Source organism: Dioscorea cayenensis, chromosome 7 (genome assembly GCF_009730915.1).
Source record: "Dioscorea cayenensis subsp. rotundata cultivar TDr96_F1 chromosome 7, TDr96_F1_v2_PseudoChromosome.rev07_lg8_w22 25.fasta, whole genome shotgun sequence".
Taxonomy (NCBI): Eukaryota; Viridiplantae; Streptophyta; class Magnoliopsida; order Dioscoreales; family Dioscoreaceae; genus Dioscorea; species Dioscorea cayenensis.
Window position 1 is genome coordinate 7,310,953 of NC_052477.1, and position 23,211 is coordinate 7,334,163.

The following is a 23,211-nucleotide window of genomic DNA, read 5'->3' on the forward strand; positions in this document are numbered from 1 at the left end:
TGATTATATAGTTCAATTTGGAGATTATTGGGTTGTGGACCACACATTATGTAGGGATATAAGGACTTATGTGTATAAGTTGTGTAGACGTACACAACTAATATTTATAATTGTGTGTATCTTATTATATTTAAGTTTCTAATTCAAGTATGAATAAAGTCCCAATTATCTAATTTTAAATGTGTGGATTTACATATTAATCATATATTGTGTAGAATTCCTGGGGGCAAAATTGTCAAGTCTATGATGGGCAAACTTGTAATTAGCCCCATAAAGATTTTTTATAAATAGGGTGTGGCCCCTGACTGCGCAAGCAATGATCTGAGATTCAGAATTATGGTTCCCATCTCCCCCTCTCTGCGTGTGATCAGTGAGAAGAACCACAAGATCCAATCATCTTCATCAGAATCAATGGATTCAAGTGCAAGTACACTTCCGCCATTTTCTTTATTCCTAAGCAATCTCCAAACAAGAAGATCCAGGATTTTTACAATGTTTATACCCATTAGATCCATCAAGATTTGCAACAATATATGCATGTGTCTGCGTATGTGTAATAGAAATAGAACAGTTAACATGACATACAAGTTGAATATAAACACATTCAATTCACACTTAAAAACTGCTAGTTAATTATCACAAGTTGTGCAACTTCTGTGGCAAATTTTACTCACTAAAAAAACATCAAAGACTAATTGTCATAATATTTTAACTAAAATTAGGGTATCTCATGCCACATTTAGATTTAAACCAATAAAGATATAGGCAGATCTTCATTTAGAAATAGCATAAAATCATTGAGTATCTTCACACCCTTTCGACTCCAATCTACAATTTTTCACAGAAATTATAATTTCCCTATTTAAGACCGATGCTATTTAATTGTTGGCATTCAAATTAATAAATGAGTTCTAATGTACAAAAAGCAATTGTACAAGATAACCTTTTTTTTAGAAAAAAAAAACAAGGTGTGACTTCAAGACAAATCAAAAAAGGAATGCCATCATCAAAATTAGTGTTGCCATACAAATGCATAAAATGGAGAATCTCCAAGCACACATGACTTAAATTTCAACCTCTTGCTACTATTCAATCGTAGGTTGCTAATGTTGTATTTCTAATCAAAATACAATATATATGGACAATAATGAATAAAATTTGAAGTCTACCAAAGTGATACCTCCACATTTTCACTGTCAACAGAGACTAATGCCTTCAGTTGCACAGAACCTTCAGCTTCCTTTACAACACTCGGTTTTGCAGAGCAACTTTTTTTAGTAGTTTGCTGATACAAAGTCAACAACTACCTGAATCATATGAGCTTTCCACTATGACTTACAGCAGCCTGAACAAGCTTCTTCCCACTAAGCATACTAGCTGCAAATCTTAGAACAAAGGCACTGTCAGCAACCTTCAAAAGAATATATTACTTTTTAGAAAAATGGAAAAATTAAAAGAAATGTTTTTTTGATTTTCTGAAAGAAAAATTTAACTAAAAAGTATCACATATTAAGAACTGAAAAATCATAACATACATCATCAGTATAATGGCTAGGGCAAAAAAGCCCCTTGGCAAGCAAAAAGAATGCCCAAATAATATGAAGGTTTCTGATCTAATGTGGCCTTAGTGAAATATGTAGCAAGATAGGAAAATGATATTCTTTCCACGATCAATTTCTCTTGTATATGATCAAATGGGGAAAATCAAGCTTCAACGAAGGATGGTTAGTGTTAAAAATAATAAAGTATAAGAAATTCTACCATTCTATTCATTGCCAAGGGTGCATTTTGGCCAGAGACATTTGGAGCTCCTGCTTTTCAAACCAAGAGCTCTACCCTAATCTAGTATTTGGTTGCATTGATGAAGATATACAATGCATTTCCAAATTTACATATTTGGGCTAAAAGTTGGGATTTTGGCTTTAACCTAAACAATTAACAAGTTAAAACTCCTTTTGATTTCCAAATAGCACCACTGAAACACCATTTAATGAAGTAGTGTCAGACTTCATGTGTCCCTTTTCATATATGGCTGCTTGTGATATGACATATACCAAGCATTTGGTTCCAAAACCTTATTTATAAATAAAAGTAAAGTTCTATATGGAACTCTACAGTAATAAAAACAATTGTCTCAACCTCTAAGGTCAAATACAAGAAATGAATATGATCTACCGAAGAAAGTTTAATTTGTGATCAACAGAGAAGCACTTTTGCTTTTGCCTTAAATTTACAGTTTCCCTTCTGAAAATAATTTACAGGGACTCATCTGAGTAAGGCTTCAATATAATTTTTAAAACTGCACTTAATTTGTCTCATCTATTGGCAGATTCAAGGAAAAAAATATTCAAGACTTGAATCTTCTAATCTGATGTGAGTATAATTTATGCAACATTATAAATACATCTAATATTACAATTAAACAGGTTGATAAAAAAGAAACTTCTATTGCAACAATCTTATGCGATATAATCCAATAAGAAAAATTTTATGACCCTGGTCTCCTCACTAATCAGAATTTACTAAATACAACAAATAATAGAAGCACAATACATAGTAGAGAAGCACAGTAAATAAAACAAATAATAGAGAAACAAAAGATAACTGAAAAGACAATGCAGAATCTTACCCCCATGTCCAGGAACACCTCCGCTTGATGTTGGAACTGGTAATGGAATCAAACAAGTTAACATGAGAACAAGGAAAACTATATCTCATAATCATGAGTGTCAAAAAGATGGATGGAGAAATTTAACCTGATCCTCCACCCCAGGCACCATGCCACAAATTGAATTCCCAATCATTTCTATCATTTTCTTCTTTCTCACATCATCAAGTTTTTCTAGTGACCTTTCTAAAGGTTTCATACCAACCATCTAGAAAAATAAAGGAGCAAAGGTCATACATTAGGGGAGAACCTTACAAGAAATATGAAAACAAACAGCAAAAAACACAAAAATAGGAACTTATCCTGCACTTACCTTAGCTATCGCAACTAAAACAACAAAAGCTACATCTCTTACTTCTGGAGTACCATCATTCAGACACTAAATATTCTGGGTATGTCAAATAGAAACCATCAGTTATTACTTAAATCACTTAAGATAACTAGGCGCAAAAAGGAGATGGTGAAAAAGGAAGCAACATGAGCTAACCTCCATGCAAATAGGTACATATTCCTTATGTATCTTAAGAACAACTGCTCTATTACTTGTTTCTATACAAAATGTGACCCAATTTAAGGTTAATGAGTGCACTAGTGGAACCTTGTGTTTTCACAGCCACTTTAATATCTACAGAGAGAAGAAATAAATATTTAGAAAGGCCATCATCGGCTACATAATAGTGGAGCAAATCAACAAATGATCACAAATGTCTTATCTGTTAGTAGTTTTCCATTAATGTTCTATATTAAGATTCATTATTGGGGTATGCTCCTATTCTGCTTTCTAAGAGGCAAATGCAATAAATACTTCCACCTTTATAAAGGATGCAAATAAAGAAGTCCTTGATGTATTGATTTCAGATCTTGAGAAAAATATCATCAACATATTCTCCATATGCTACCTTTTCTAGATAATCTTTCACAATCCTTCCATAGCTTCGTTTTCAGAATCTAAATTTAGTTTAGGACAAGTTGTCTCTCATCGGCACCATGTGGTTGTTTATATAGAAAATTCAATTAAAAGATATACATGCATGTCCTAATCCAAATTAAATCAAATTTTAAAATATGTTTATCTTAATCACATATAGCCAAATCATAATGGAATTAGGATAGTATACGCTTAAGATAAACAAATTTCATAATATTTTGATACATCCCAAGATCAGCCAAGATCACATTTTATAACCAGTTTATACTGTAGCTAAAAACAATCCATTACTATAGTTTTTTTCAGCCCATCACTGTAACAGCCTGGTACTATAGTAATTTGAGTTTATATTTCTTTCTTCTTCTTCATTTCTTTCTACTCTTGGCCGAACCCCAGTTATTCCTTGGAGTTTTTCCAACAGCCCGATTCCGGTGAACCAAGCTAGAAACTTCTTCCTCCCATTCTTGTGGGTATCCTAAGAGCTTTTTCTAAGTTTTTATTCCATATTTTACTCGAATTTCACCATTTTTTAATTCTTTGAAAACCTAGGATTTGAGCATGTTGTTTGGATGATTGTAGGCTCAAATTGAAGCCCTTGTCCTTGTTATTCATTTTTATGAATGTTTGTAAAGAAATTTCTTGGTTAGATTATGTAAAATTTGGAGAAAACCTTTGTGTTAGGGTCGGTTTTACTGTAGTAGTTGCACTGATAAGCTTTAGTTGTTTCTCTGGTTTCTTTGGATTAAAGTAAGGCTCAGACCCTTAGGAATTCATTGGTAACCTTTAGACCTAGTTTTGAGCCAACCCTAGGATCTATTTAGGGTTGTTTGTTAGAGAGACTTATGGCTTGATTTATTTTTCTGCTAATTCTTGTTGGTGTTTTGTTGTGTTTTGGCAAGGAGGTGAAGCTTTGGCTCAAGGCAAGGAACCAGTAGAGGATTAACTTTTGGGGAAGTGAAATCATCAAAGTTCTAAGTGGGATTGTTTATGCATAATTCTATTAGGAGAATACCTATCATTATATTTTATTGTTTGACCTAAGTTTTATTGGCTTCTATACTTAAATTGAGGTTTTGATTGACTTAAAATGAGTTTATTTATTGATGTTTCATACTTGAAAATGTTGTTGTTCAAGGAAAGGAATTTCAGTATGATACTTGATTTGTAAGTTGTGAATTATTTGCCTTTGCAAAACTTTCATTATGCTTCGCATTCTGATAAGTGCTTGTGCAATACGAATGCGAAGCGTTCATTCCTTATGTTAAGCATTACTTTTCTCGGGTTTTTACACTAATATGTGTGTTTTTATGTTACTTTTATGTAGGTAGGGTTGTGAGGCCGAGTATGAAGGAAATAGGGCAATGTGGATCATAATGCACCAATTTTGGAGGAAATCTTGCTAAGGCTCAAACGCGAAGACATAGGTTAGGTGTGAGATGCTAGAGTGTGTGCCAACCTCCTCATATTCGAGTGGGCACATCCATTTGGAGGGGCACAAAGGCAGTCACATTCGAGCATTCCGACTTATGCACATAGAACAAGAGCTCCACCAACGTGTACACCATTGAAGAAGCAAGTGATCCACAACGTGAACGTGTGCCCGTTTGCGTTACCCCGATGAAAGTATGGAATTGGGAAGCTATTCAGGTCGAACACTATAGCATATACTGTAGCAGCACTGCTCACAGCCGGCCGAGAAACCAGAGAAACAGAGAATCCACATGGGCGTGTGGAAATTATCCACGCCCGTGTGGAAATTCCGCATGGGCGCGTGGAGCATCCACGCCCGTGTAGTCTCCCGATTCCAGCCCTATTTAAAGCCGATTCAGCCCCGATTTTGGTATTCTTTTCTCCATCTTTTCCCCAACTTGAGAGAGGACTTTGGCTAGGGTTTCGAGGGGTATTGGCCAAGGTTTTGGAGAGGTTCTACGGCTCCGACATCTTTTCCACAAGACCATTGACACGACTATCGAGGGGGTTTCTTTATGGATTCATTGCTTTTACATTCTATTTCTTTGATTGTACTTAGCTCCATGGAGAGCTAAACCCCTAGTGGGTACTCGGGTATTGTGAACCCAAGGATGTATTTGTTTCTTTGAACCTCTTTATTATGCTTTCAATAAATTGATGTTTATTGTGAGTTCCAACTTTGAATGCTTGATTGTATGAACATTTCCCCTAGAGTGACACTAGGGTTGAGAGTTCTTGTTGGTAACCTTGTGAGTGAGTGACACACCACGAGCGTTAGACAAAGCTAGGTTGGAGAGGGTTGAGAAGGTGAGTCGAGAGGTACAGGAGCGTCCCCTTTCCCCTCCGGCGTGATAGATTCTACCTCCGTTCCTCGAGTTCTTTGCGGCCATAATAGAGTGAATGGTCTAAGGGATGAACTTCCGCTGGGGCTTAGTTGTGCGTGCAACGGAGTGAAGCGTTGAGGTGATCTTAGTATCTAGGGCTCAATTGTGGTTAGGGACCTTCCACCTGGACCAAAGGGTTAGGTCTATAATTAGGAAGAGATTTATCACTTGGAATCCCTAGAGCTCATTGCAACTCTATGCGAGTGCGAGGTGTTGAGATTGTTCGATTTCTCCTCCGGGACATGTATAGAGTTAGGCATAGTTGACCTTAGATTTGGGACTATGTAATTAAGGATTTCCACGACTTACCATTGCATTGATTAGGAAGCATAATAGAGGGTTCTTGCACTTGAAACAATTATCCTAGGCGGAGCATTATCCGTGTACCCCATCTTTATCGATTGCCTTACCCCTCTTCTTTACTTTTGCTCTCTTAATTGTTGCTTTTACTGTTGAGAATTGAATCATTATCACACTCATCATCATTGATCTTTTACATAGCTAAGAATCGAATTAAGTATTTTTATTCCCTACTCCCTGTGGATTCGATACCCGCTCACCCGAGATTATTACTTCGACAAACCCGTGCACTTGCGGGATATACGCAAGGGGATCTTGTCACATTCATCATTTTTATAGGGAAATGGCAGAAATTTTGATTAGTGATTATTGTCCTGGTTATGGACTCCCCATTGTGAGAGATGCATGTTTGTATTATTTGGTTGGTGATATCCTACTGCAGTAGGTGGTTTTTACGGCCAACTTGTTAAGATGGGATATAAGACCGGCAAACTAATTGGTCCAGTTCAGGTGGGAATGTAGAGCCTTGACTGGATGTTTATCAGGAAGCCAGGGTCACCACATGGTGGACCGATGGGTTAACATCAAGAACATGAGTACTTTAATGGCTCTTAACCTAGCCATAGCCACAACGAAGGTTTAGAGAGGTTTCTAGACCATGTGCATTCTTTTATAGTGTCATTTTAAATTTGTGGTGGGGGGGCGAAGCCCAGCTGTCACTCTCAGGAGGACAGTCTCCCACAAATTTGATTTGCCAGTGAGTATTATGTTTTATGGATTTTGAAACCCGTATTATATAGTCTGTTATATTTATATTTATACTAAGTTGTATAGATCTATATATATTATTATAAAAGCTTAGCTTGATGTTGAACTTGTTTTATAGTATAAACCCTGTGTTTAGTATTTTGTGGATTTGTTGTTGTAAAACCCTAGTTAGGGTGAAAGGCTTTCTTGACGCTATCTTTTATTATATTGCATCGATGATTATTGTTATGTGTATTTATGTTCTAAACTGTTTGTATTATTAGTAAAGCATTATTTTGGTGAGTTATATCGTGTATTTTGGTGTATTCTTGTAGTGTTGTGCCAATCTACTCACTGAGTGACCTAGGTGACTCACCCCTATTTCCTTTTCCCAGGCAGTTGCAAGTAGTAGTGTTGTACTGAAGCGGTGTGCTAGGCATCCACTATCTATTTTTATTCAGTACTAAGCTCATGTATGTTATCCTTGAACATGTATATGTTGTATTAGAGCATGGATCCATTAGTGTGTTTGAAACTCTAAAGGCACGGTTTGTATATTTGTCCTATTTATTAGAAACTTCATTGTAATTGTGATAAGTACAGTTCTTGAACTCTAATGTAAGGTTATTTTGTCAATGCTTCCCTAGCGTACCTTTGAACTTTCTGTTTTGCATACTTTATTTAGGTTTGTTGATTCTAGGTATCTTTATCTGCCTTGCAGTGACTCGAGAGTTGAGTGGTGGAGTATCCCATCTTGGGTTGTCATGGTAATTATCACATCCCGGGGCCCGGGGTCAAGGCGTAACAGCACAGATCTCAAGGCTATCTTAAATATTCAAATATCAAGACCAGCCAAGAGCACAGATCGCGAGACTATCTAAATATTCAAATCTAAAGATTAGCCGAGAACACATATTTTGAGGAATCCCAAGATCAGCTGACAACGCCCTTTGCATGTGTACCATAAGTGCACAGGATGTCGAAGTAATAAAAGTACTCTGGTGAGTGAGTAGCCGTATACACAGAAAATAATGATTATAAACACAAGATTTGCTATTTAACTATGGTGAAGATGAATCAATAGTGGTGCAAACAATGTCAATGTGAAAAAGAAAAGGAATAAAGAAAGCAAGAAAGAGAGACGCAATAAAATGAGAGGAGAGACAATCGATAGAAGGTGGGGCACCGGGACATTGCTCACCGTAGAACTATTGTTTCAAGTGTAAGACCAATCATTATGTCCCCCAACTGATGTCTAATGAGTCGTAAAAATCCTTAAACACACGGTCCCAAACCTAAGGTCAACCATGACTAACCCTACACTATACCCCGGTGGAAAAATCGCTCAGTCTCAATACCTCACACTGTGTAAGGTTGCTTAAAGCTCTAGGGACTCCAAGTGATAAACCCTATTCACTATTTTAGATCTAACCTTTTGGTCCAGGCGAAAGACCCCTAGTCACAATTAAGCCCCAGCACTAAGGATTACTTTAACGCTTCACTCTGTTGCTTTCACAACTAAGCCCCAGCAGAGTTTCCTCTCTTAGAACTTTACTCTATTGTGACTACAAAGAACTCTTGGAACATGGAGGTAGGATAAATCACACCAAAGAGAAAGGGGACGTTCTGCTACCTCTCGACTCACCCTCTCAACCCTCTCCAACCTAGTTTTATCTAACCCTCATAGTGTGTCACTCATCCACAAGGATTACAAAGAAGGATTCTCAACGCTAGTGTCACTCTAAGGGAAAATCAACTCAACAAACATTCAAGATTGGAACTCAATTAAAACATCAATTAAGAAAACATAATGAAAGATCAATGAAACAAAAGGATCCTAGGGTTTACAAGTCCAAGCACCTACTAGGGGTTTAGCTCTCTATGGAGAAAGATACAATCAATAATGAATGCGGTGCTGAAGGCCGAATCGTAGCCGATGAAAGCTCCCCCAATAACTTTCTTCTGAAGGAACGCGGTGTTGAAGGCCGTAGAACCACTCCAAAAGCCTTGCCAAAGCCTCTCCAAACCCTAGCCGCGAGCTCCTCCAAAGATGGGGAATAAATAGGAAAAGGGTTGGAAAAAAAGATCCCCACATCATCATAAGTCGCAACTTTAAATAGGATGGAATTGGGCATCCACACGGACGTGTGGAATTTCCATATGCCCTTGTGCATTTCTGGAACTTCAGTTTTCTGCGAGATGTGAACAGTACCTACTACAGTATTTTTCCTATAATGATTTACTGCAGTAAACTACTACAGTACTCAGCCGAAATGTTCCCGAATCCACACTCTTCATCGAGGCCACATGAATGGGCACATATCCATGCGGTAGATGGCGTTGTATCTTCAATAATATCACATTGACGGAGATCTTGCTAGCATTGCATAAGTCAGAACACGCGAATTTGACTGCCTTTGTGCACCTCTAAACCATGTGTTTGCTTGAGCACGATAAAGGTTGGCACACAATCACGTGTCTTTGAGCACAATTTGTGTCTTCGCGTTTGTTTACTCCAAGATTTCGTCAACAAAGTGCATCCACGATCTACTTTTGGCTCCTTTCTTCCACTATTGTCTCCACAACCCTAAATGCGTAAAAGAACACAAATACACATGTATAAGCGATAAAATATGAGAAAAGTAATGCTCAATGTAAGAAAAGAATACTTCGTATTACAAATACACAAGCACTTATCATCAGCTGAGAGCACGGATATTGAGATGATTTTAAATATTCAAATCCCAAGATTAGTCGAGAGCGCATATCTCGAGATGATCTTAAACACATAAATCTCAAGATTAGCTAAGTACACAAATCTCGAGGCAATCTTAAATACACACATCTCATTATTAGCCGTGAGCACATATCTCGAGGCGATCTAAATATTCATATCCCAAGATCAGCCGAGAGCACAAATTTTGAGGCAATCTAAATATTCAAATCCCAAGATCAGCCGAGAGCACAAATCCTGAGGTAATCTAAAATATTAAAATCCCTAGATCATCTGAGAACACAGATCTTGAGTCAATCTTAAATATTCAAATCCTGGGATTAGCCGAGAGCACAAATCTCGACGCGATCTAAAACACAAATCTCAAGATTAGCTAAGAGCATAGGCCTCGAGGAGATCAAAAATATCTAAATCTCAAAATCATCAGAGAGCACAGATTTCGAGGTAATCTAAAATATTCAAATATCAAGGTCAGCCAAGAGCACAAATCTCGAGACAGTCTAAACATTCAAATCCAAAGATCAGCTGAGAGCACAAATCTCGAGGCATTCTTAAATATTCAAATCCCAGGATTAGCAGAGAACACATAAATCTTAATATTAGCTAAGAGCAAAGGTCTCGAGTTGATCTAAAATACCCAAATCTCAAGATCAGCAAAGAGCACAAATCTCGAGGCGATCTAAAATATTCAAATCTTAAGATTACCCGAGAGCACAGATCTTGAGGCCATTTGAAAATATTAAAACCTCAAGATTAACAGAGTGCACAGATCTCGAGGCGATCTAAATTCTAAGATGAAAAAAAAATCATATAAGATAAAAATAAATCAAATCAAATAATAATAATAAAATAATTATATTAAAATAAATCATATTTAAAAAAATAAATATTAAAAAAATAAAATAATAATAATAATGATATAAAATAATAAAATAATAAAAATAAAATAAAATAAATCAAATCGATAAATATAATAAAAAATTAGAAATAAAAAAGAAGTTCAAATCGGAAAAAAGATAAGATAAGATAATATATATATATATATTAAATAATAATATTATTATTATTATTAATAAAAACAATAATATTGAAATATATATATATAATAATAAAATAAATATATAAGAAATCAATAATATATATATATATATATATATATATATATATATTAACGTGGGATCGTGGAGCCGTTATTTGACGTGGTCATCCCACGATCAACAACGACCAGCCACGTGAAAGAGCGGTTAGTGTAAAACTTTTAAAGAAGGGATAACTTGCAAAGGATAGAAGGGGAAGAAGAACCAAAAGTGAGCGAGAGAAAGGAATTTATGATGGCAGTAAAGATCACAAAATGAAGAAGAACAAATCAAAGAATGAAGAACTGAACATTCATGAAAGAACTGAAAAACCACACCAGAGATTCATCCATTCCATCAGTACACACACACCACTCCATTTCACTATATGTAGGCAGTTCACCATACACAGCTTTACATAAAGGCTAACAACAACATTGACCTTTGACTAAGACAACAAAACAAGGTTAAACCTGACCAGCTTACAAAATAACCTTTCATTTTCCTAGAACTTACACACTCCTCCCTGGTGACTGAATCCAGACCCTTCAATTTAATTCTCTGATTCCCTCCAAGCTTAACCATCTTAATTAACTGACTTTGACTAATCAAACCTCTTTATTTGGCCTTCCAGACTTCAACTTCAGTAGCTATGCCTATGTAGCCTTCATTCACTCCAACATTACTCCCTCTTGATTGAAGGCTGCAAATTCACAATTCATCTCTGAGCCTGCAGAATTTCTTAGCATCCAAACATTTTGTGAAAATGTCAGCTAATTGATCTCCATTATTACAAAAAAACAATTGAATTGTGTTTTCTGTCACAAGCTCTCGGATGAAGTGAAATTTCACATCAATATGCTTTGTTCTTCCATGAACCACCGGATTCTTTGCTATTGCAATGCATGATCTATTGTCACACCAAACTCCAACAGGTTTACTGCATTTTACTCCACAGTCTGACAGAATTCTTTTAAGCCATAGACTTTAACAGCAAGTACCACACAAGGTCACATACTCTGCTTCCGTTGAAGATAGTGTAACTATTTCTTGGTTTTTTGATATCCAAGAAACAATCCCTGATCCTATTGTAAATGCAGCTCTTATAGTGTTTTTTTCTGTCTACTAAGCTTCCACCCCAATCACCGTCTGAATAGCACATTAACTGACAATTGTTCTGTTTCTCATAATGAATTCCAAAATCATTTGTACTTGCTAGATATCTGAGAATTTGTTTTTCTTCTCCAAGCTGATTCTTTGTGGGTTAATGCATAAATCTAGACATTAAATTAACTGGGAAGGCAATGTCAGGTTTAGACTGTGTCAAATAAATTAACTTTCCAATTAATTTCATGAATCCAGTGATATCTACAGATTTTGCTTCATCAAATAGACTCATTTTTTGTGCTAGGACTTAGAGGACTAATGGAAGGTTTGCAATTCATCATATTATAGCTCTTTAGTAAGTTTTTAACATATTTTCTTTGTGATATATGAATTCTAGATTCATCCTGCTTGATTTCCAGCCCAAAAAATAAGACATCAGGCCTAGATTAGTAATTTCAAAAGTATTTTGCATATCTTCTTTGAATTTGTTTATCATCTCCAGTGAAGGACTGATATAGATCACATTATCCACATAGATGCACACTCAAAGAATTTCTTCTTTGTCACCAATTTTTGTATACAATGTGTGTTCTGTTAGACTTCTCTTAAACCCTTGTTGCTGTAGATACACATCAAATTTTCCATACCAAGCTCTTGGAGCTTGTTTCAGACCATAGAGTGATTTATGCAATTTGTAGAACATCTGTTATTGTCTTTCAAATTCAAACACCTTAGGTTGCTCAACATATAGCTCTTCTTTAATTTCAGCATTTAGGAATGCTGATTTAATATATAATTAGAAAATTGGCAAATTTTTATGTGCTGGCAATGCAATTAAAAGTTTGCTTGTGTCCATTCTTGCCACGGGAGTAAATATTTCTTCATAATCCACTCCATATTCTTGAGTATAGCCTTTAGCAACTAATCTGGCTTTACACTTGTTAAGCACACCATTGGCTTTATACTTTCTTTTAAAAATCCACTTTACTCCAATCATTTTCTTTCCTGCTAGTAAATGAGTCAGTTCCCAGGTATTTTTTTCTTTTAGTTGCAGATAGCTCAACCTCTATTGCTTCTCTCCATTCAAGGATTTGGTGTGCTTCTTCAAATGTTACTGGAACAAACAATGTTAGTGAAAAAGAACAACTTTCATAAATTCCCTCAGAGATCTAACTCTGGCTGGTGGAGTTCCTTCACTATCACTATTACTTGGAGCATTCTAAATTTTTGTGTTTGTGTTCTATATAGAGACAGTTGCTCTTCTATCATCTTTAATTTTTGTATTACCACGTGAATTATTGCCAGAATTTTCAGCTTCACCAATTGAATTTCTGCCATAATACTCACCAATGAATGTAAAGCTTGGCAGAACAACTTTATGAGTATCTAAATTGTCTAAATTCCATTCCCAATATTTATGTTCATCAAAATTGATGTCACTGCTGATAACAATTTTACTAGTGAGGGGGTCAAATAATCTGTAGGCCTTAGAATCAATACAATAACCAACAAAGATGCATTTTTGAGCTCTACTATCAAGCTTGTGTAAATTCGGTCTTGGAATTTTTGTGTATGTAATGCATCCAAAGCTCTTTAAATGTGATACATTAGGTTTGACTTTAAACCAGGCTTCATATGGTGTTCTGTTCAAGATTGCTTTAGTAGGAGATAAATTTGATAAGTATACTGCTGTAGAAATAGTCTTAGCCCAGAAACTAATTGGTAAATGCTTGCTATTTAACATGTTTCTGGCTCTTTCTACTAAAATTCTATTTTTCCTCTCAGCAACACCATTTTTCTGAGGGGAATAAGGGGCCGTAAGTTCATGCTTATTTCCATAGTTTTCACATAAGACTTTAAATTGATTGGACATGTATTCACCTCCTCTATCTGTTCTCAAAATTTTTAATTTTTGATTTGATTGTCTTTCAACTAAAGCCAGGAATTTTTGGAAACAAGCAAAGACTTCATATTTATTTTTAATGAAGTAAACCCACCTCATTCTACTAAAATCATCAATGAATAGTAAGAAATACATGGTTCCTCCAAGATAATTCACTTGCATAGGGCCACATAAATTTGAATGAACTAGTTGCAATCTTTCTTTGGCTCTCCAAGACCTTCTAGAGATAAATGGTTGTCTAGACAATTTACCATTTATGCAAGGTTCACAGCTTGTGATTTGTATTACTTTGGATAGACCAGTGACTATTTGTAACTAATTTAGAAATTGAAGGCTTTGATAGTTTAGATGACCATATCTGTCATGCCATAGTAGGAAATTTTCTTCCTCTGACATTGCAACATGTGACTGTCCATCTTGAGAGAATTCCACTGGAAATAAATTGTTCTTGTTTTTATTTACAACCATCACTTGATCACCAGTCTTACCATCAACTATGCTACAATTTCCATTGCCAAAAATTAATTGATAACCATTTGTGACTAATTGACCCACACTGAGAAGATTGTGAGCCAAATTTGGTACAAATTGGACATTGTGAATCAGTCTAGTTTCACCATTTTCTGTACTCATTGTCACTGAACTTTTTCCTGCAACTTGTATTATTTATTGTCTCCAAACTTCACTACATGCCTTTGATTTTCATCCAAACTGTAACAATTCCTTCTTTCCTATCATATGGCCTAAACACCCATTGTCAAGAAGCCAAACTGAAGGCATTGGTGATTCTATTTCATTGTATACTATAAATAAGCTTCTAAATTCATCACTTGCATTCTTGTTACTGTTAGAGCTTGAACCTTCTTCCATATTTCTGTCTTTATACCAGCAATTTGACTGTATATGACCAAATTTCTTACAATGATAGCTGACAACGCACCTTGCGTATGTACCACAAGTGCACGGGTTTTGTCAAAGTAATAAATCCCAGATGAGTGGGTATCGTATCCATAGGGAATAGGGAATAAAAACACTTAAATTGTTTCTTAACTAAGCGAAAAGTGAATAATAGTTGTGTGACAAGATGTAATGTAACAAAAGTAAAAGAGACAAGAAAAAGAGCACAAGTAAAGGGGAGGTAAGGCAATCGATATAAATAGGGTACCCGGATATTGTTCCGCCTAGGACAATCGTTTCAAGTGCAAAACCCTCTATTATTCTTTCTAACTAATGCATTAATGAGTCATGGAGATCCTTCAATACATGGTCCAAAATCTAAGGCCAACCATTCCTAACTCTATACATGTCCCGGAGGAGAAATTGAACAATCTCTCAACCGCGCACTCTATAGAATCGCAATCAGTTCTAGAGATTTCAAGTAATAAATCCTCTTCCTAAATGTAGACCTAGCCCTTTGGTCCAAGTGGAAGGTCCCTAGTAACAATTAAGCCCTAGGTGCTAAAATCACTTCAGCGCTTCACTCCGTTGCCTCTGCAACTAAGCCCAAGCGGAAGGTCATCCCTTAGCCTATTCACTCTACTATGACCGCAAAGAACTCGAGGAAATGGAGGTAAGATAAATCACACCAGAGGGGAAAAGGGACGCTCCGCTACCTCTCGACTCACCCTCTCCAATCTAGCTTTATCTAACTCTCGTGGTGTGTCACTCACTCACAAGTGTTACCAAGGTGAACTCTCAACCCTAGTGTCACTCTAAGGGAGCATTCAATCAATCAAGCATTCAATATTGGAACTCAAATAAAATATCAATTAATGAAAGCATAATAACAAGGTTTAATGTAACAAATACATCATAGGGTTCACAAATCTAAATACCCACTAAGGTGTTTAGCTCTCCATGGAGCTAGTTACAATCAATGAAATTGAATGTAAAAACAAGGAATCCATAGAAAACCCCCTCGATAGTCATGACGATGGTCTTGTGGAGAAGCCTCTACTCGTAAAAGGGTCCCTTTGTCCGGCCTAGGATACACCTCGCTGGATCGGTACCGATGAAAGCTCTCCCACTAACCTTCTTCCAAATGGAGCGCGATGTCAGAGCAAAAGAACCTCTCCCAATCTCTAGCCAATATCTCTCAAAACCCTAGCTGCCGCCCTCTCTCAAGTTGGGGAAAAGATGGAGAAAAGAATGTTGAAATCGAGGCTAAAATCGGCCTTAAATAGGGCTAGAATCGGTAATCCACACGCCCCTGTGGATTCACCACACGGGCCTATGGAATTAACGCATGGGCATGTGGAATTTCCACACGCCCGTGTGGATTCTCTGAAAATCACTTTTCTCGGCCGGCTGTAAATAGTACCTACTATAGTGAATTGCACATGAAAGTAACATAAATGCACATATATTGGAGCTAAAACCTGATAAAAGTAATGCTCATCATAAAGAAATAACACTTCAGATTTTTATCACACAAGCACTTATCAAACTTCCCCACACTTAAGCTTTTGCTTGTCCTCAAGCAAAAATTAAAATATTAAGGCAAAGATGAAGGAAATATTGGAAGTTCTTGGCCTTAGGTTCACCAAAGCATACAAAGAGAGCATTCTACAAGTAAGGGAAGTTTCAACATTAAATACAAAAAATCAATGCTCTAACTAAAAACTTGAATCAAAAAGGACAACAAACCCGAAATCCCGTAAGTGTATGTAAACTCACTCAAGTCAACCCAAGATATACTCCTCAAAGTTCTAAGTAAAAAGGACTTATTTATCTATAAAAAAGTAACGAAAATTTGAAAAGATGGTAGTAGCTTCACACATCCTCCAAGGTAGCCCTTTCCAAAGCGGCCACTAAGGTGGCTTTCAAACTTTTGAGGTGGTAGCTCTTTCTATCGGGGAGGTAGCTTTCACTCATCCCATGAGATAGCTCTTTCTCTCATTAGGGCATAACTAGTATCCGACTTATGAGAGTAGCTTCATACTCCATAGGTTGTAGCTCTTTCCACCCAACAAGTACAACTAAACAATGAAACTATTTTGTTCTTTATTTTCCTTTTCTCATTTTTTTTCAAAAATAACAAAAGACACAACTATAACTAGTCCCTTTATCATCAGACTTGAGTTTCTAAAAGAGTTTAAAGAGTGAGTAGTGCAACAAGTGTGAATCGGGTAAAAATTCCTAGAAATTCAAGTAAAAACTAGAGCATGAGAACATTCAATGTTAAAAATTCTCTTAAACTCAAGAATACAATCATTGTCCCCAATGTACACATGCAAGCTCACTCATAATATATATCAATTAAGAACATATGTGGGAGAAGCAATCAAAACAATACTCCCCTGACACCTAGTGTTGCATTTGATGGAGCTAAATCCTTGGGAGTGATGTTCCAATGGGTTGTGAAACACACACGGCTAATTGCCGAAGCACCTTAGCCGTGTCCATGACAAGCTCTCAATTCCCATACTGACAAGACCATCTGCATGCATACACGAGGGGGTTCAGTGAAGCTCAATAAAACAAAAACAACTCGAGTATATAAAAGATAAGGCAATGAATACAACTCGAGACAACAAAATGAAAATAAACTCAGAAGGAAAGTCCTTTCTGAGTATACATGTCCAAAATAAAATGCAGAAGTTAAGAAATGAAAAATAAAGTCAAATGTCGGTGTCGTCCGCTGTCGGCTCTGGTGTTGATGCGGGTGCTAAATCAAATGGCGCCAGTGGAAATAGTGGTGGTGATGCCGGAGGGGTCCTCAGTCTCCTAATAAAGAGTGAGGATACATCTCGCTCTAATAGCTATAATACAATGTCAAGACGTGCCATCATCCCCGCGTACTGCGCAACCTGTAAAGTTCGGACCTCCGCGATCTCGAACCGAAGCTCACCCACAGCACTCTCGAGCCTCTCAAAATGATCATGAGCTCTAGAGGGAGTAAAAATGGGTACTGAACGCTATAGTGTCTCCTACGCTGCAATGGGTGCTCCGGTCCCTATCGGTGCAAACTAAGGCTCAGGAACCTGTTTTGAACCCTCCGTTGTATCCCTTCCGCCCTCAGTGATCTCCGGGGTAGCCATAGCTAGAATGTATGCTCCAGGCCCACATCTACGCACCAACCCCATCATCCTAATTGTATCAAACCCAAGAGGAGAAGGCACAACCGTCCTCTCGGTACCTCGGATGGCATCCAAAAAACCCATCCCCAAGATGAGTCTAGTGACGTAGGAACCAGCGAATAATACTCCCACTCTCTCAAATTGGCCATGGTGCCTCAAGACGTCCGCCACTACGTGCCCCAGGTGAATCGGCACATTGAAGACCATGGAATATAAATAGAGTAGGTCCTGCCTGCTCAAAACAACTGTGTTGTCACCTAGACCGGACACAGACCTACTGAGGACTGAGTGTAAGTATTTGTAGCTCAGCCGAGATAGGCTAGTGGCCTTGGACACACCTGGTTTGTACTGCCCATGTCCACACAAAACTCGGTACGCTTGCTGCGGAGTCACTGTGCCTGGAAAATCCATTGGCAAGCGTCCATACTCCTCTATACTTGTGTAGGTTTCGTCATACAAACCCATACGAATGGAGAATTCAGTGACACTCATGCAAAATGGATGTCTGAATACTCGGAACTATATAGCATTCACAGTGTCAAATCTCCCATATGGTTGATCAAACTCGAAAGACGCTAACACCTCTAGCGTCAATGCATGGAAAGCTGGCTCTTGGATAGTCAATAATCTTCTCTAGCTTCCCACTACTAGCATCTCATCAATCTTATCGGCTAGCTCGTCACCCCACCAAATCTCTTTCAGCACACTCAAATCCACAAAGTGAGATTAACCAAAATTGAGTGCTGATAATCTCTCAAATCGAACCTGATGCTCGAGATTCGAGAACTCCATGTGTACTGGCTCAGGTGGGGTCTCTCTGGGACACTTAACTTCATGCATCTTCGAATGAGGTGCCATATCTACAAGAATTGACGAGAAAACAATCAACAAAGCTCTATAAACAGTACTGCAGAATTCCACACTGGCCTGTGGAAATTCTCCATACCCATGTGGATCTGCGTAGCGTGAAAATCGCACGGCTGCATGTCAATACTCCTAAAATACAACTTTAAACCACAGTTAAACACTTTCTGAACATGCATAAGCCATTATAAAGTGAAAGTTGATACAACTCAAGACTTTTAATCCACTAAAAGCAAGGATTGGCGAATGAGAGAGATTAAAAGTTTTACCAATGAAATGGGTATGAAGACCTCGAATTCGGCGTAGAAATTGCCTGCAAATCCCTCTAGAACAGCGGTAAGAGGTTGAGAAATTGATCAAGAGTGGTTTTTTGAGTGATTGAAAGTGAAGGAGAAGAGAATTCAAGAAGATTTTAAAGAAAAACTCGTGTCTCTTGCAATTCTGCGTATCTACACTGGCGTGCAGAAATTACCCACGCCCATGCGCCTCCACCAGAGAGACTCACAGGGGCAAACACACACCCCTGTGCGCATTCTGGATGCCACTCTATGTCTCTGAAAGCACACACATGGGCGTGCAAAAAATATCCATGCCTGTGCGCCCGACCCACAGGGACAGCCGCACGCCCCTGTGGCTTCTCTATACCACTGAGAAGAATCGCTAATTGTTTTGCACGCTCGTGCAAAAATTCTGCACGGGTGTGGACATTCACAGGTCCAACTCACATGGGCAAGCGCACGGCCCCATGTCTTCTCGGGATGGAGGAAAGCTCTTCTGCAGAGATCCACACGGGCGTGTGGGAAGTACTCATGCCAGTGCGTTTGTTAAAGGTTCACCAACAGGGCCGAGTCCACACCCCTATGTACTCTCGGGATAAATTGCTAAGTCTCTGCAGGAAAACGCACGCCCGTGCGAAAATTACACACGGGCGTGCAGAAGTCACAAGGTCTCTCACAGGGGCGCGTCTACCCCCTGTGTCTTCTCTAGACGAGCTCGCAATGCAAATCTATGGGCGTGTGGAATTTCCACACGCCCGTGCGTTTTCCCTAGATGCATTAGAAAACTCTGCAAGATCTGCAGAAAATTTCTGAACATATATACAAACTCAAAGCCTGCCCTATTATGCAAAATACGCCAGCGAAAAACATGAGAAACTAGCTCAAGTGACCAAAACTTCGTCAAATCCACATGAAAACACACGATGACATTAAGAGTCCGCAATGAAATCACAGCAAAAGCAACTAAAAATCAAGACACTAACACTCAACACTTTATTCATGCAAACACTATACTAACAACTAAGAAAACAATAAACACTTGGGTTGCCTCCCAAGAAGCGGTTGTTTAACGTCACTAAGCTTGACGTACCTTGCCTTACCTCACAGGGGTTCATAGATGAAGGTTGCCCTCTTACCCATAGCTTGAAAGCATGATGAGCAAAGTCTTTTGAAGGTAGAGGGGGAATTATCGGGCTTGGTACCACTTAGTAGAGGTTCATCCAACTTGTTCGGTTCATGCATCTCCCCAACAGCCTTGGGGCATTTCCGGTGGTGCCTCCTTGCTCTCTTCATCTTCCGAAGCACCTTCTTCATGATCCCTTGAGTAGAGAGCACTTCTTCCGTTAGACCAAGCATCATCACTTCTTCATTATCCACCACTTGGTGGAACAAACCTTCATAGAGGTCCGGGTTGAACATTTCCTGCATGTATTCGTCAACAATCACATCAGTAGTGTCTAGAAAATACAGAGTATCATCAAAGTCAAGAGAATGTCGCATGGCTTCGGTGAGGTGGTATGTGAGCTTTTCATCTCCAATCCTTAGTGTCAACTCCCCGCCGTCCATGTCGATCAATGCCTTGGAAGTGCACAAGAATGGCCTCCCAAATATCAAAGGTACATTTGCATCCTCATCGACGTCCAACACTACAAAGTCTACAAGAAATATGTACTTGTCCACCTTGACAAGCACATCTTCAATGATGCCCCTCGGATGTCTCACTGTTCTGTCCGTTAGTTACAACATCATCCGAGTGGGCCTAGGCTCTCCCAAGCCTAGCTTCTGAAAGAAAGAATATGACATGATGTTGATACTGGCCCCTGAGTCTGCCAATACCATTTCTTCACCCAAATTGCCAATGTTGCATGGTATGATGAAGCTTCCCGGGTCTTTCTTCTTGTTCGGCATATTCTTTTGCAAAACCGCCGAACAAGAGGCATCTAAGATCACTGAAGCACTCTCCTCCAACTTTTGCTTGTTGGTCAACAAGTCCTTCAAGAATTTTGCATACTTAGGCATTTGGGACAATGCCTCAACAAAAGGAATGTTGATGTGGAATTGCTTAAACCAACTCAAGAACTTCTTGTACTGTTCATCCCCTTGGTCATTCTTCAATCTAGAGGGATAAGGGATTCTTGGCTTGAAAGGTGGGAGTGCCACCTCCTTTTCTTTGCTTGCTCCCTCCTCGACCTCTATGACCTCGGGTGAGTCTACATTGGGCTTCTCACTCGGAAGCCTACCCTCAACCTCACGACCACTTCTCAAAGTGATCGCCTTCACATGCTTTCTAGGATTGGTTTCGGTATTACTTGGTAAGCTTCTTTGTGGTCTTTCCGATAGGGACTTCGCAATTTACCCCACTTGATTCTCAAGATTGTGCAAAGAAGTGGTGTGGTTGAGAAGTGTAGCCTCGACTAATTGAAACCTTGTATCCGACGATTGCACAAATCTAGTCAAGGCCTTTTCTAAATCGGTCAGTCATGTCCCCAAACCTGAAACTCGGTTCTCCATGTTTGGGGCTTGTTGTTGTTGGGAACCGGATAGTGCCATGGCCTTTTGTGGTCCTTGGTTGCTCCATGAAAAACTAGGATGACTCTTCCAACCCGGATTGTAAGTGTTGCTATATGGATTCCCTTGGTTCCTCATTGCATTACCCACAAAATCGACTTTCTCCACTGAAGATGCATCACCAATAGAGATCAGGCAATCGAAGGGAGCATGTCTTCCACCACACCTAGTACAACTAGTCAAGGCTACCACACTATTAGAAGTTAGAAGGTCTAACTTCTTAATCAACGATCCACTTGAGCCGCTAATGAAGTTACTGCATCTATTTCAAGGAGCCCGACCACCTTTTTCCTTTCCCGCGCATTCCACTGATAATTGTTCATGGCCATGTCTTCCACTAACTGTCGGGCTTCTTCCGGAGTTTTACTCCCCATTGTACCTCCTGCGGAGGCATTTAACAACATCTTTGTACTCATATTCAACCCATTGTAAAAAGTCTGAATAATCATCCATTTAAGAAATCCGTGATGTGGGCACCTCCACAAAAGATCCTTGAAGTGCTCCCATATCTCAAACAATGACTCTAACTCCATCTGCACAAACGGCGATATCTTATTACGAAGCTTGCCCGACTTCCCTGGAGGAAAGTATCTAGCAAGAAAAGTTTCGATCATCTCGTTCCAAGTCGTGATGGAGGCCTTGGGCAAAGAATGTAGCCACTGCTTGGCTCTTCCCTTGAGAGAGAATGGGAAAGCCCTCCATCTAATAGGATCATCCGATACACCGTTAATCTTCAGCATATCACAAACTTCCAAGAAGTTCTCTATATAGTTGTTCGGCTCCTCATCAGCCAAACTATTGAACTGCGTGACTGCTGAATCATTTGGATGAATGCTAGTTTTAACTCAAAATTCGGAGTTGTAATCGGGGGTCACATAATGCTCGATTGTGTGCCCAAAACTGAGGGTCTAGCATAATCAGAAAATATCCTATGTTGCTCGTTCTGTTATGCTATATTATCTGGCCCTTCAACTTCTATTTCAGCTTGATTGGACAGTTCTTGTGCAGGTTCTTTTTCCCATCTTCTGAGTGCACGTTCAAGTTCAAGATCTCCTTCAATCAATATCAAAGGGTTCCCTCAGGTCAAAACCTGGAACTGCACCCAAAGAAAGAAAACAAATCAGAACAATGATAGAAAACAAAGATATGAAATAGAATGAATGAATGAATAGCTAAAAAAACAAAGTGCAAAGTATCTCTAAACGCCTACTCCCCGGCAACGGCGCCAAAAACTTGACAACGCACTTTGCATATGCCCCGCAAGTGCACGGGTTTTATCAAAGTAATAAATCCCAGATGAGTGGGTATCGTATCCACAGGGAGTAGGGAATAAAAACACTTAAATTATTTCTTAACTAAGCGAAAAGTGAATAATAGTTGTGTGACAAGATGTAATGTAACAAAAGTAAAAGAGACAAGAAAAAGAGCACAAGTAAAGGAGAGGTAAGGCAATCGATATAAATGGGGTACCCGGATATTGTTCTACCTAGGACAATCATTTCAAGTGCAAAACCCTCTATTATACTTTCTAACTAATGCATTAATGAGTCGTGGAGATCCTTCAATACATGGTCCCAAATCTAAGGCCAACCATGCCTAACTCTA

The 23,211-nt window shown here is 38.5% G+C and overlaps 1 non-coding gene across 1 annotated transcript; it reads left to right on the plus strand.

The window, feature by feature from the left end:
- Nucleotides 1–22,065: 22,065 nt before the first annotated feature.
- On the plus strand, nt 22,066–22,172 carry LOC120266203. Its single transcript, XR_005538045.1, has one exon. It is a non-coding gene; the product is annotated as a small nucleolar RNA R71 (small nucleolar RNA).
- Nucleotides 22,173–23,211: the final 1,039 nt, after the last annotated feature.